Source organism: Mytilus galloprovincialis, chromosome 1 (genome assembly GCF_965363235.1).
Source record: "Mytilus galloprovincialis chromosome 1, xbMytGall1.hap1.1, whole genome shotgun sequence".
Classification (NCBI taxonomy): Eukaryota; Metazoa; Mollusca; class Bivalvia; order Mytilida; family Mytilidae; genus Mytilus; species Mytilus galloprovincialis.
This window is the reverse complement of record NC_134838.1, coordinates 45,146,101-45,162,906: the sequence shown is the minus strand read 5'-3', so window position 1 is coordinate 45,162,906 and position 16,806 is coordinate 45,146,101. Positions and strand designations below refer to the sequence as shown.

Genomic DNA, 16,806 nt, shown 5'->3' with positions numbered 1-16,806 from the left:
ACAGATACAGTTAAGTCGGACTCATATCTTTACTTACATCTAGAAATTGACAATGAGGGTCGATTGAAAAAACTTTACGACAAAAGAGATGAGTTCAGCTTTCCAATTGTGAACTTCCAATTTCTAAGTAGCAACATTCCAGCAGCATCTGCATACGGTGTATTTTTCTCCCAATCGATACGATATTCCCGTGCTTGCATTTCCTATCATGATTTTCTTGATAGAGGGTTGTTGCTCACAAGGAAGTTATTAAATCAAGAGTTGAAATCATCACTTCGTAAATTTTACGGACGCCATAACGAGTTGGTTGACCGTTATGAAATAACCGTTTCACAAATTATATCGGAATCGGATATATTCCTTACGTCGTTACTACAATCCCCTTCCCTTTCATGAATGTCACCTACCAAATTAGACTATTTACCGGATTTGTTATCTCATAATCAACACGACGGGTGCCACATATGGAGCAGGATCTGCTTTCCCTTCCGGAGCACCTGATATCACCTCTAGTTTTTGGTGGGGTTCGTGTTGTTAATTCTTAAGTTTTCTATGTTGTGTCATGTGTACTATTGTCTGTCTGTTTGTCTTTTTCATTTTTAGCCATGGCGTTGTCAGTTAATTTTTCGATATATGAGTTTGACTGTCCCTCTGGTCAGTGGCGGATCCAGAAATTTTCATAAGTGGGGGCCCACTGACTGACCTAAGAGGGGGCCCGCTCCAGTCATGCTTCAGTGATTCCCTATATAAGCAACCGAATTTTTTCCCAAAAAGGGGGGGCCCGGGCCCCCTGGGCCCCCCTCTAAATCCGCCTCTGCTGGTATCTTTCGTCTCTCTTTTATTATCGAGAGTTTCAACCGACAAGTTAACCAAATTAATTGTAAGCAGATTTAGTGTTGTCTAAAAAAACAAACGAGACATCTAGACGACAAAAATCATAAGAAGGACAGATAACATCATTGCCAAAAGACAAAATTCAAAATATTCAACAAAACACTTCATAGAAAACTAAGGACTGAGTAAGAACCTTGCCAAAAGTTTGACACCTTTCTCGCAACTCGTGTTAACATTCGGGTTTTCAAAGTTAATTATATTGGATGCATTACATAAGAGTATTGGTATAGGGGCGAAAGATATTAAGGTAACATTCAAATGCCATGACCGAAAATAGAATTGATAATGCAACTTTTAAATGGACCAAAGGCCAAAAACTCAATTGGCTTGGTTCCTAAGAAATATTTCGAGAATCGGACATTGCTGTAAGGAGAATATTTGTAAACAAATATAGTTACACAAAAATCCATGATGGGATGGGATGGTTAAATCTTTTGTAAAGCATTTAGGTTGAAACTGACCTCAAAATTTATACAGTTGGTACAGCCTTTTAAAAACATTCCTTACAAAATTTTTAATTTCGAAAATTTGTAAACATGGGAGAGGCCGGGGTTCTTAAACCACTCTGAAATAAAAATAGGTGCACAACGTCTAAATGTGTGCAATCTGTCGATGAAGTTTCAAGGTTATTAGTTGATAAATACAAGGGAGTTGATTACACAAAATTGTTTACCTTTTTTTCTTCAATTGTCCTATGTTCTTTAACAAAATCCTCTTCATATTTCATTAAAACAGGTAAACAACTTCAATATTTGCAAAAATGTGTGTGCGAGTTTCAGGGGACTGGATTGAAAACTCAACAGGTGTTGATAATATACATGCAATAATAATAGATGTTTTTAACTTTTATAAATAATTATAGATTATCGTTGGTCATCTCAACGAGATTGGTTTTCTTGCTTTAGCAGGTACGGCAAAAGTGAGAAAAGCAATCGAGTTGAGATGACCAAAGATTTTTTATTTAATGCTATTTTATCTAGGACGACATTGACACATTGACACATTGTATTTCACTAAAGGCCTCACATGAGGTATGACAGTACAACAATATAAGAAATAAGAAATAATACATGAACAAACATATTTACAAATGCATGAATAAATGGGAAGGTAAATATCATTTGTAAAATGACATTACAATTTTACAAAACTTGGCTAAGCCAACAAGAACAAATTTATCTTTGCTGTTCATTAAATTAGAGAAACTTATAGTTTTTTTAACCGTACAAATTTCTGCAGGCAAAAATTTCAGCCGTTCAGCATTAAAGAAAGTACAATCATATATGTAATGAAACTCATCTCCTAGGACATTTATGTTACATAAATCACATATTCTTTCTGATCTATTAATGCTATAAAATATACCACATTCAATAGGGAACCTACGACTACAGCACCTATATTTACACAAATTAATTCTTGGATCAAAAGGCAATGTAGTTAAATAATCTTCAAACCCAAACTCAGACTTGTACATTTTATAATTTAAACATTTTGACGTATTAAATATCTTAGCCTTCCATTCATTTACAAATAAATTGTGGTAATACTGTTTCACATTTTTAGACAACTGACAGTTTGTATCTATATATTGATTATTCCAGGCATTAATAAAACCACATTCAGATAATATATCTTTTACACAATCCAAACCACTTAGAGTGGTATACATTATCAGAATCAAGTTTATATAGCATTTCATACAATGTACGAGGCATTTTCTCTTTTTTGCCAGTAACAATACGTTTCCAAAAACCAACCATTCTTGCCTTAATATTAACAGACATTGTTATAGTTCGTTCTGATGTTGTACTGTTATACCACTGTCCCAGGTTAGGGGGAGGGTTGGGATCCCGCTAACATGTTTAACCCCGCCACATTATTTATGTATGTGCCTGTCCCAAGTCAGGAGCCTGTAATTCAGTGGTTGTCGTTTGTTTATGTGTTACATATTTGTTTTTCGTTCATTTTTTTTTTTTACATTAATAAGGCCGTTAGTTTTCTCGTTTGAATTGTTTTACATTGTCTTATCGGGGCCTATTATACTGACTATGCGGTATGGGCTTTGCTCATTGTTGAAGGCCGTACGGTGACCTATAGTTGTTAATGTCTGTGTCATTTTGGTCTTTTGTGGATAGTTGTCTCATTGGCAATCATACCACATCTTCTTTTTTATATATCGGTACTCTACCTAGTTCACCATATACAATGCAATTAGGTGTACATTTTTTTAACTTTCATTATATATTTACAAAATTCTAAGTGCAATGATTCAATAACATCATTTTTCTCATATCCCCAAACTTCTGCACCATACATTAATATAGGGCTAACCATAGCATCAAAAAGTTGTAACAATACATCTATGGGTAAATACAATTTTCTTGCCTTACGTAATACATAAAACATTGCTTTTCTGGCTTGTTGAACCAGTCTAGATTTATTAACATGAAAAGTACCTTTTCTAGAAAATACAATACCTAAATATTGAAATTCATCAATAACAGATAAACGGTCATTATTATATATGTTACAGGCATTTTCTAAATTTAGGCATTTTGTAAAATGACTGAATTTTTAGGCATTTTCTAAAATGCCTAAAGTTGACAGGCATTTTGTAAAATGCCTAAAAAACCTAGTCATTTTGTAAAATGCCTGAAATTTTTAATGAAAATTTCACAAAATGCCTGACCTGTTTCAGGCAAATTGTGTAAATATGCAATACATGAATTAGATGATAAAAATATATTGTAAAGCTACAAAAAAGTGTTGATTAAAATAAATTTAAGATTATTCTTTAAAAATGTAGCCTGCAGCTTAAGTTTTTATGTTTTATTAGTTTTAGTGTCTATAATTAGAAACTCCATAGAGCAACAACTTTAAGTAAGTACTCACTCTGTATTTCATTAATGATCTTCTTTTCATCATGGCAGAAGGGTATGTTGTTCTTACACCAGAACAAAGATTTACAAACCAATTAATTGAAAACTCTGATTCTAATCAGAAAAGTATTATATGGAACAGAGAATAATATGAAACTATTTTGAACAAAATTAAGAATGGATTAAAAGGACATTCTTCGGATTATTATCATATGCAAAGGTAGGTGCACTTCTTCTGTTGAGCTATAACTTAAAAAAGTAAAAAAAGTACATGATCACATATGAAAACTTCTAATAACATTAATTATAAATAAGAAGATGTGGTATGATTGCCAATGAGACAACTCTCATTAGATTGCCTCATAGGCCTATTGAATATGAATGAAATTTTTGCCACTGGAAATTTAGCCTGCACCAATTCATTGACAAAACATCAAAACATTGAGACTTTTTGTTTTTCTTTCTTTTTTTATGCTACTAAATTATTCTTTTATGCTAATTGTATAAGGCCACCATTGAAAAGTAACAAATTAACAAATTTATATACTTTGAAATTGCAGATTTGATGTGTTACACTGTGGTGATGTAGACAAATTGATTAAAAAGCGACAGTCATTGACAGATCCTATCCCATATTATGCATATGCAGAGGAAATATACAGCATTATAATGAGAGCACATTTGAACACTGGACATGGTGGAAGAGATAAAATGGAGACCCGCGTAACCTTATGGTTGTTGTTACTGGAAAGGAAGCGCATGGTTATAAACTTGGAATTGAAGATGGAATACTACGTGGACTATACACCAGGAATCAGTTTGAACTATCTGACAGTAACTTTATTGCTATTCAATGTGTAAATTATGATAATGAAATATCCTTTAGAAAAGCTGTCAGTAAAGTTTCTTTGTGTGATGGTCAAGGTTACACAAAATGTGGCTGTAGTGCTAGTGGTAAGACTAAATGTAACACTAAACGTTGTCTTTGCAAAAAGTCAGGACAAATGTGTAACAGTCCCTGTCATCCAAACATTACATGTAGGAACAAATAATTGTCATCTTCAGTGTTAATGTAAATGATTTAAGAGGGGGGGCAAGGGGGGTCCCAATAACAGCAAAACAGTAAATTGATTTGGCTCATAACAGATAACAAGGAATTAAAATGGACAAAAACAGATAACAGTAAATGAAATATTAAAATAATTCGGTCTTTGACAAATCAGTATTTCTTATTACGGATATAATCCTTTGTAATGCATTCCATTTTTTTATGACTATGTTTTTAGTATTAATTTTTTTATCTAGAATGTGTTTAAATTACTACTCAATATATTATAATATTTTTTATACGCTTGTTTACGAAATGTATTATGGTATACTGTTGTCCGTCTGTTGTCAACATGTCGGACATAAACTCAAAAACTCTTTAACCATTTGCATTAAACTTTGGGAAATTGTTTATATCTATTGACGTGAGCTTCCTTTTTGGTTTGTTTTTTTTTTTTATAAATTTTAGATTTTAAGTTTCTGGGTAATGGGTTTTTATTCAATAAAATTGGTGTTTTTTTTTCAGTTTTCTGATAATATCTCAAAAATGAATCAAAAATGCTTTCACAAAGCAAGGAATTTTGGTGAACTGTTTATATCTATTAACATGAGGTAACTTTCAATTTTTATAAATTTTAGATTTTACGTTTCCGAGTTAACGGGTTTTATTAATTAAAAAGGGGTGATTTTCCAGTTTTCATCATTAACACAAAAATGTTTTCAGCAGTTCTCATGAAACGTTGGTGTATTGTTTATATATATTGACTGAAGCTCCCTTTGTTGCTAATAAAAAAAGTGACCTATTAAAGAGTTTGAATATTCTGACTTTTTCTAAATGACCATTTAATGAGGTGTGTGAATTTTTCATAATAAGACTATGAGGCAAAGTGGTATATAGGATAGAAAAATCAAATGCACCAATTATAAGCATGCAATTTATCAAGTACTTCGAACGAATTTTGACACTCTAAAAGCAATTTATTCCACTATTTTCAAAGGCCTTATTTGAACAATTTTTTATCAGCTGAGGTTTTTGATTGTACCAAGTGTGCTAGTAAGTAGAATACATAGTTTAGTAGGGAAACAATGACTTGAAACGAAATAAATCTTTGTTTGTAATGAGTTATGTGCAGCTTCGGACCCAAGTTCATGGTTGGAACTTTCATTGTACAATGCATTTGGTTCTGCTTTGAAAAGAATCACAGAGCTGAGTCTATGTACCATATTATATAAAAGGTTAAGTGGTTGTTAGGACCTAGTCCTTAATTGAGATCCTTGTCAGATATTCCTGGCCATATGTTTTCCTTTTTGTCATATTAAGAATTGTTTTAATTTAATATGTTCGTACGGAAAACAAGGAACATTATTCTCATACAAAACATTAAGATAATTCTAAATACACATTCATAAAAAAAATAGAATTTATTACAAAGGATAATCATAAGATATACTTGAATTGTCCTGGACCTCACTTCTGTGATGGGTATATGTTAATGGAATCCTTCTCTGAATACGGGAAAAACATATTAGTAGTGGTAGACACCAATGGCCAATGATCTTCAATTTATACCGAATATTGACTGTAAAAAAAATGCTAACATTCCAATTTTCAATAACAGTTAACAGCAAATACATTATCACAATAACAGATAACAAAAAATACTAAAAGCCCAATAACAGCTAACAAAGAATCAGACAATAACAGCTAACAGCAAATATATTTTCAAAATAACAGATAACAAAAATTTTGAGTACATTCAATTCAGTTTTAGTCTTTTAGGCATTTTGTAAAATGCCTTACATTTTTTCAGGCATTTTATAAAATGCCTGAAAAAAATAGTCAATTTGTAAAATGCCTAAATCATCCAGGCATTTTAGAAAATGCCTAAAAATTTCAGTCATTTTACAAAATGCCTAAATTTAGAAAATGCCTGTAACATATATAAATTGAACATTTTCAGCCTGTCGACTTTTAGAAAATATAACAACATTGTTTTTTGCAGTATTAACTTTGAGATTCCATGTTTCACAATATAAATACATTGCATTCAATGCTGATTATAACTCAGCTGCAAATTTTGCAAAAATGACTGTGTCATCCGCATATAACAACAGATACAATTTGAAATACACTTCAATATCATCATTGTCAAACAGTAAATGAGACATATTACAAACATCATTCAGACCACTATAAGCATGTGAAAAAAAAAGTAAAATCACAAAAATACTGAACTTAGAGGAAAATAAATTCGGAAAGTCCATAATCACATGGCAAAATCAAATAACATACATAAACATAAAGTGACATAAACTCAGTCAAATCATTCAGAAAAATAGAAAATAATAGGGGCGACAAGTTTTCACCCTGCCTCACACCAATATTAGATGCAAAAAAATCTGAACAATTAGATCCATCTCTTACACAAGATTTTGCATTTTTATACAAGTTTTGTAATACAATCAGTAATTTACCATCTATACCATTGCGTAACAATCTTTGCCATAATGAGTCAAAAGCCTTACGAAAATCAACAAAGGCACAATACATTATTTTTCTTCTAAATAAATACAAATCAATAAGACATTTCAATTAAAGATATGATCAACAGTGCCATACCCCTTTCTGAACCCTGCCTGTTCTTTACATAATAATCCTAAACTTTCTAAATAATTGAACAATCTATTATTTAAAATACATGTAAACAATTTTCCATAACAACTCAATATTGTAATACCTCTTTAGTTGTCAGCATTTGCAGGATCACCTTTCTTTTTAAAAATAGGGCAGATAAAACCCTTTGGCCATGAGTCTGGTATAATACCACTATCAAATACAATATTAAATATTTTCAAAAATACGGGCATAAGTTTACAAGCCGCATGTTTCAAAAATTCATTAAGTATCATTTCATCGCTATATGCTTTGTTATTTTTCAAAGACTTAATTGCATTTACAACTTCCTGTTCACAAATAGACTGATTAATTACAGTATTGTACTCACTAATATTCTCTGGTAATACAACATCAATATCATTTTCTACATTATTCAAATTCTTAAAATGGTTAAAAAATAAATCAAGAGCAACCTTCTGAGATCCATTTTTACCTTTCTCACAGCCCTTGTTTAACAATGACCAATAAGACTTAGGATCAGTGGTACGCAAACCACGCAATTTACTTATTGATGCCTTCTGAAACACGTTAAATTGAGTTTTCAAAGTTTTCTTGTACTCTCTACTTTTACATACTAAATCATCAAAATTAACTGCTGAACATACTCTATAGTAATACCTGCGATATTTTTTACGTTTTACATAACATTCACTATTGAAATACTACTTACGATGTACAGATTGAGAGTTACATTTTTTTTTAACATTGTTATCATTGATATTAACCAACATTTTTACTTGTTCTGCCGCATTCCTTATAATATTCACACAATCATTTACAACATTATTGACAATTACATTATCAGTATTTTGAGGATCAATATCCTCTAATCTATTCGAAAGTTCAACTACACTGGTATCGTCTAGGTTCTCCGTGAAAACTGGTGCTCTGTCTCTGGCCCATATTGGTTTTACAATAGACTCTGATTCACCATGCAAGGTGATTACAATGTTCGAGTCATTTGTATTGTCCATATCATTGTCATTAACATTAGAGTTATTCAAATTTACATCAACAACACAAGTTAAATTTGTACACAAATGTAAACAAATAGGTTTATGAATATCACTAAGAATTGGATCAAATATCAATACATTGAAATCAACTATCGATCGAAATAGATTTGGTGATACAATGGCATAATCAATAACAGAATTATTACAAATCGTAAGCCCAATATCCCTATCATTATCCACTCTACCATTAACAAAGAAAAGTTCTAAACTTCTACATAGTTCTAATAATTTTATGCCATATTTATCAACCTGATGCTTATCTTGAGATTGTCTTACAACAGGGATTCCACATTCCTCTAATATATGTAAATTATTAACAAGACTTTGCTCAATATTTGACACATTAAAGTCAAGAATTTTATTATCAATGTCAACATATTCATTACAGTTACTACAATGTGCATTGAAATCACCAAGTAAACAAACTTGTAAATCTGATTCATTTATAACATTTTCAATTTCATTAAACATGTCAACACTACTATATAAACTACCATCAGGTGGGATATGAACAACCCCAAATAAAGTTTTTTGAAACAATAGCTTATCATCAATGGTGAACCATAATACACAATGACTAGAGCAAGTAAATGGGTCCCTAATAGGGACATAATTGCATATATATTCTTAAACACAAATACCACCTGATTTAGATGTACAACTTTGCCTTATAACAGAGGGTAGTAGCTTAAACTCATTAACCTCAACATCATCATATTGATCAATTTTAGTTTCAGTAAGACATATTACATCATATAAAGACATGAATTCAATAAAATCTGGATTTTTTAATTTAGAGACAAGACCACACACATTAAGGGTTAAAATTTTGATATTTGTAAATTACAAGATATTTTCATTTTCAAGCACTTCTTTTTAAATCACAGAATTATCATCACTGACATCAAGCACTGACTCGGTGTCTAGACATTTCCCTCCCAAGCGCTCCTACAGCTCAGTAAGTCCCAACTTTTTATAATCAACGTCCACGATTCCTAGTTTGAAAAGGTCGTGCGGGGATGCAATCACCACTCTAGCACCACCATTCTTCATAAAACAATGAATTTTACCATCCCGCGTGTGTGCGTTTTTGAGGTCATCATTTTTTCTTACCAATTGAAAGAGTTTAAAACGCAACGACGTCAAATCTTCGCTAACATATACGTCTTTAAACTCAGTTTATTTTATTCTTTCCTACTAGCAAGGAATTTAAAACGATCAGTGCGGTTTTCAAACTTTACGATCACCTGCCTGTTTTCCCCTGGGGTTTTCTTACCATTTCGGTAGGCGACACCGATCTTTCCAGTCAAAACAACCTTCATAGAATGAGATAAAGCAATTAGAGCATCTATTACGACTTCATTGCCTTCATTTCCCGGTATGCCGGTCATTCTGATGTGGTCCCTCCTCGACTGCTGATCTAGCGCGTCATTCGCGTATTCGATGTTACGAACTCCTACCTGCAATCGGTTGATTTTCGTGTCGTGAATCAACATGGTTTCATCCCTACGGGCCGAGAAAGCATCTAAAACGGGCATCAGCAGTGTCATTACATTCAATGCGGTTTTCTCCGTATCCTGAAGTTGATCACTTAAAAAGTTTCCTTAATGAAGCGTTCATTGAGAGCCTCCATAGTCTCATTAGCTGTCATAGTATCGTCCTTCATATCGTTACACTTATCCTTGATAAACGTACACATTTCCGAAAAAAAAAAATTCCGCCATTACCATGTTTCGTAGGATTTCTCGCTGGCATACTGTTGAATTAAACTATATTCACATTGGCTAGTATAAAACAAATCCTGTCATATAAGAAATCGTTCTTCCAGTAATAAAAAAAAAAACCACAATGATAAAGTTCAATAACAATAGTATCCCATCGATTGAAGTGGATTTCATTCAAGACTTTTTTACTTTGTCTGCATGGAACAACCGGAAGTAATCTGTTCATTTCATTGACAATGGCCACGTGCGCCCTTGGTCTCTAGCGGTACTGTGCTAAGAAAAGAAATTATCATTCAGTAAAATCAAAGGAAAATTTCGTAAAATAGCGATAATTTGTTTTTATAACATTTAAGGTCACCTTAGATATTTCTCCCTGTAATTTTGAAAATATATTTTATACAGTAATGTTTGGTAATATGATATGTTTTTCCAAACAAATACACGAAATACACAAAATATAAAAAAAGTTTAGTCAGATAAATAAATAAATTAAAGATTAAAAAAAATGAATAAACTTTAAAATTTGTCAAATTTGGTAAATAGATTGATCATGTTGATAAGAAAAGTTCTTTAAAAAACAATTAGAAAGTGAAAAAAGTATCCTCTAACCAATGGATATGAAATAATGGGGAAAACTGTTCACTTTACCCGAACAATTAATACTGAATAAACAGCAATCAATCAGATGGCAAATGACTTTATCCAAGCTGTAAAAATCAAAACAAAAAGCAGGTCTGCAGGTTCAATACAAGGAATACAACAACCTTCACCTACTAGTACGCCGTGTTGCTGTCCTTCTATTCTGTAATTCATACCTACTGCTGAGGTCATATGAGGTCATAGATAAATGATTTAGTGCCCTTACAGACATCTATACTATCATCAATTACAACATACTTGGTAGAACCGAACATAAACTTACGGAACCACTACACGATACAAGAACTGATGAATTCTATTCATATAGAACGAAAGCACAACAAGATGGAGAAAGATATCAAGCACCCATATCCAAACATCTTTTAACACATCAAAATTTCTAATTTCTACACATGCGGAAGCTTTAAACGCCCTAACATTGATCCAGTCCGCAGCCGCTGCAAAGAGAGCAGCCGAAAAGAAAAGTACGTTGAAATCAACAACAGATTAATGTTAGAAACCGCAACCAGGAAATAACAACCATACAGTTTGGTGATGCAGCATCAAACTTTTTCACACGTCGAATGCTTTAGTATACTTTAAATGCAGTGAATTTGTTATTTGTTTGCGACAATATGTGATTTTGTCTTAGGATTATTATGTATTCTGTGTTTTTATGCCCCATTTATGGGCATTATGTTTTCTGGTCTGTGAGTCCGTTCGTTCGTCCGTCTGTTCGTCTATTTGTCTGTCCCGCTTCAGGTTAAAGATTTTGGTCAAGGTAGTTTTTGATGAAGTTGAAGACCAATCAACTTGAAACTTAGTACACATGTCATTTTGATATGATCTTTCTAATTGTTATGCCAAATTAGAGATTTTCCTCCATTTTCACGGTCCAATGAACATAGAAAATGATAGTGCGGATGGGGCATCCGTGTACTGGGGACACATTATTGTTATTTATTTTTTCATATATCAATCAAAAACCAGTATTTATACATTCAAAAATAACCCATTTACCTGTCCTCAAATAAAAGTAAATTAAACAAGGTTTATACAGTATAATCCTATGATTGCACTAGTTTTCCAATAATAACCACATGCAATTTTATTTTTTCTTACCTAATTTGAAAAAAACAAGCGGCAATAGGGGGAATGAACCATCTTGTGTACACACGACGTGTATGCTAGTAATCGTATGTACACAGTTCTCATTCTTATTCCAACAACTTTTAATCTTGTTATGCAAACAGATGCATATTGAACAAACGGATATATATTCATTGTTTTGTAAGCTGGGTAAATCATAAATAGGGTAATACATTCTCTCTTTAGTGCTATTCAAACAAAAAATATTCAGAAACAACATTTAAACAGTTGTCTTACATTGACAATGATGGTTGGTTTTGGTGTTTTGTTTTGTTTTTTAAATTAAAGAGGTGAACAAATAATATTATGTATTTGTGCAATGGTAATTTTGTGTATTCATTTTTGCTGATGTGCGTTGTCTATATTTTTTTGTGTTTCTTTGTTACATATTTGTTTGTTCTAACAGTGATTAAGATTGCACAATATTGACTGCTGTACCCCCATTTTGTCTCACCTTGACATAGGCGGCAGCTGCGTCAACAATGTATTAGTTTATGATTACGTCTAGTTTATGGTGAACCACAAGTGGTAGGTCAATGATATTTTGTATGCAGTAGAGTAAACATTGGAACATCTGATTTCCATGGAGATTATTTGGCGCTGCCCTCTCAGACATGGTCTGTTGACTTTGAAACTTTTGCTTAGTTACATGTATTAGTGTGTGATTGGATCAGTTTATGGGGACCCACTAGGGTTAGGTAAATGATATTTGGTATGCAGTTATATAAGCATTGGCATATCTAATTTCCATGGAGATTATTTGGTTCCGCTTCCTATGTCATGGTCTATTGACCTTGAAAATTTTGCTTAGTCTGTTAGTTTGAGATTAGGTCAGTTTATGGGGCACCACTAGTGATAGGTCAATAATATTTGATATGCAGTTGTATAAGCATTATCACATCTCATTTTCATAAGAATATTAGGTCCCGCACCCTCAGTCATATGTATTAGTTTGTGATTAGATAAGTTAAAGATCAACTGCTAATGTTAAGTCGATAATATTTGGTATGCAAAGTTATTGGCATTTGCAAGTCTCATTTATATGGAGATAATAAAGCCCCCTCTTCCCCCCCCCCTCTCCCCCCCCCCCTCATCGTGATTCATTGACTTTAAAACATTTGCATAGTTTACAAGTTAATGTTTTTATTTAGGTTTGTTTAATGGGAACGACTTATGATAAGTCAATGGCATTTAGTATTCAGTTGTATTAACATTGGCACATCTCATTTCCATGGAGATTGTTCAGTCATGTACCTTGTCATGGTTTATCGACTTCGATTTTTTGCATAAATTGCATGTTATATAGTATTGCTTTTTAAAAAATTTCAACATTTGCATTATAAAAATTACAAAAAGGCGAGACATATCTCTGTGATAACAATCTATTTAATTGAATTTGATGCGAATGTCATACAAGTGAGAGGTTTATCTAGCTACTTATTCAGGAATATAACAGTTGTTATGCATTCGATGGCATGATGTTTTTGAGCTTTTGATTTTGCCATTTGATTACGGATTTTTGAAATTTTCTCGGAATTCGGTATTTTTGATATTTTACTTTTTGATATCAGGCAAAATCTCATTTGACGAATTAATTGTGCATGCCAACTCATTATTCGTACTAACACTCGGAACACTTTTTCGTAAGCTTTTGATGTTTCAAAATTATATTTTCCAGTATAGGGATTGGTGCCTTTGTGGAAACCACCTTCACTCACCTGGCTATCCCCAAGCATCGGAACTACAATGCAACATGCCTTGTGCAGGCGAAAATTCTAGAATGTGTGGCGGAGGCTATAGGAATTCCATCTATCATGGTAGGTAAAGTTAAAGGAGATGATTTGGGGTAGATTTGTTATCTTTTTCTGTTAATTTCTTCTGAGCATGTAACAAAAACCCGTTTTTGCTCTATTATTTTTTTAAAAGGTGATTTTTTTTCACATTTCTAGAAAAATGAACGAAAACAAAACAAATTCTTATTTCAGACTAAGGATATTTAAAAGTATGAAGCATATAAACAGTTTTCCATATCATACATTTAAATTCAATAAATTTTACTTTAACAGTTGAAAATAAAAAAAAAAATACACCTTTACCTGAATGTATATTGGAGTTCCTGGCTCTTAAAGATTAAAATATCAAATAAATTAATTGTCGTTAAGTGTAGTCAAAGATTTCAGAACAAAATCCTTAAAGACTGAAGGGCAGATAGTTATATTGAATTGGATAGGAATTCTGTAATAGAATAGTAAGTATGTCGTCGAACATTGAGACACCCTCAATGCAATACCCCAGTAGAATAGAAAAAAACACCATTAGTTTAAAGTTTTCAAACTGAATGCAATTGCAAAACAAACAACCAAAAGACAAATAATGGTATACAAAACGTAACATAGAAAACTAAAGCTGAGCAACACGAATCCCAACGAAAAACTTGGGGTGATATGAGGTCCTCCGGAAGGGTACTAGGTAGTAGTTAAAGGGTAAGTTTATTGTTTTGTTTACAGTAGCATTTTTCAAGAGCTTGTACTGTCTATCATTGCTGTTCTCAATTGTCCTCACAGCTTTCAAGTTGGTAATTAAGCTCATTGTTTCATTTGCAATAAGTGTGTCTATCAGTATGTGAGGATGATGAATCGAATGCAAATAACAAAAGTTGCACTATTAACAAAGGAGTGTTTTTTTTCTACAATCTATTTTGTATATCTAACTAAATTGGCGTTTATAAAGCAATATATTTCATATGTTTTTGTTTGTTTTTTTAAGTTTGATGGCATCTTCAAAAGCAACAACGACAGAATATAACAGCTGACATGCATCGTCGTTAATAAAAATAATAAAATAATAGAATTAGATTTTATTAACATGTTATTTAGAATCCAAATAAATCAAATTGAAGTTAAGGATTTGTCTAGGCTAAACAAAAGTATTCATATCCTTGCTAAAATGCTTCATCTGCAACATTTATCTGGAAATCATGAAAGCTCTTTGCTCAATCGATAAGAAAAGTAACGATGGTAAATAGGTGTGTGGGTGGATGGATATGTGTTAAACATCCAGTTTCAAATATTACTTTCACATGAGGACGAGAATATATGATGCTTTTATCCCAAAGAACCTATTGAAGTCTACGTTATATTTTGACTTATATTTAGAAATTAACAGTGAGGGTTGGTTTAGAAAGTGTTATAAAATGTGTAATTATTCGAAACACTTTTTTGTTCACACCTTAGTTAGTTTTTAATGTTCTTCAAAGTCGATAGATTTGGTCTTTTTTTATTCAATCGTTACTGATGAGTCTAATTCAAACGAGTCGTGCTTTTGGCGTTACAGTTCTAGCGTAACAAATTAAAAGATTGGTATATTTGAGGAGTTTTTATAGGAGCCATCGTGAGTTGGTTGTCTTATGGAATATACGTCTTAGATGACCACGGATATGTTCTGATAGTCGTAGCCACAATCCCGTCCACTTTTCCTTGATTGTGGAATTAACAAAGGATTTTTTTCGGATCGGCTGTTCAATTGTTTAAGTAACACGACGGATGCAACATCTGAAAAAAGAACCACTTGCATTTCCGAATCACTTGAGGTCATCAACAGTTTGCTAATGCTCAATATTTAGTTTTCAGTGAATGACTGTGCTTTTTTTTTTATTCCTCCACCGTAGTGTTTTACCACCCTGATGTTGTCTATTGAACTAGGCGTTATCGATTGCAACGTCGTATATAATTGGTTTGTATTGTCTGTACACTGTGTATAGTCTATCATTATAAGAATTCTAAAAATATAGATACCCCCGCTCCTAATAGATGAGCGTGAGACTGGTAAAGCTTTTTCTGTTCAAATATAGGAATGGAAATTGTCACATTGAAATGTGTTGAAATGTCTTAAAGTTGTTTAAGAGCAGTAATGATAATGTGCTGGGTTTTTTATGTCTATTGTGTATCAGGTACATTTTGTCACAAACCTCTTACGATTCATTTTTGAAAATAAAATATTTATTTGTTTGATATTAAGACAATATCAAGATCTTGACCTTCACCTCGATTCGTATTTCCTATACAAAAAACCTTAAAGACAAATTAAAGTTCTATGTTTTATGAAAAATGGTTTATAGTAAACACATAAAAGCTTATACTGCTTTGGTTTATATAAAAATGAAATAAAGAGAATTGGTGTATGGTTGCCAATGAGACAACTATTCACCAAAGTTCAAATGAAGTGGATGTAAGCAATTATAGGCAACTGTAAGTCATTCAACGATGTGAAAAACTCATTCCGAATGGTCGGCTATAAAAGACCCCTACAAGAAAATATGAAATAATTCAATTCAGAAACATTACGGCCTAATGTATATCAAAAAAGTTTACGAAAATTTAATATGTCAAACATGAACAAACGACAACCACGAGGGAAATGACATCTTGAAGGAGCTATTATATTACATTAAAACATCGAAAGGTTTCCCAAACAAGAAAATTTTGTCGATATGAATCACACAAGGTTTAAACCGATAACAGGGTTTTTATGAAAAAATCGAACAACAAGGAATGTAGTAAGTGTTTATGCTATTACCACAGGTAATAGGTCTAAAAAAAATATTCCCTTGAATTTGACAGTTGTAGGTAATTAATCCTACATTTTATTGCAGTAAAAGATTTCTGTGTCATAAACATATGTCTTGGGTATTTTAAAACACCATTTTTTTTTTATTTGGGATTTCTATAGAATATTTTGTAATCTTGAGGTTACATGGTGACTAAACCTTGTACACAGAT

The 16,806-nt window shown here is 32.3% G+C and overlaps 1 long non-coding RNA gene across 1 annotated transcript in view; it reads left to right on the top strand.

Annotated features, from left to right (window-relative positions):
- LOC143079038 (uncharacterized) overlaps nt 1-14,883 on the top strand; it is a 28,222-nt gene extending 13,339 nt beyond the window's left edge. The window contains exons 4-5 of the long non-coding RNA XR_012979329.1: nt 13,707-13,845; nt 14,795-14,883. This is a non-coding gene — a long non-coding RNA (uncharacterized LOC143079038). The remainder of the gene's footprint in view (nt 1-13,706; nt 13,846-14,794) is intronic.
- Nucleotides 14,884-16,806: the final 1,923 nt, after the last annotated feature.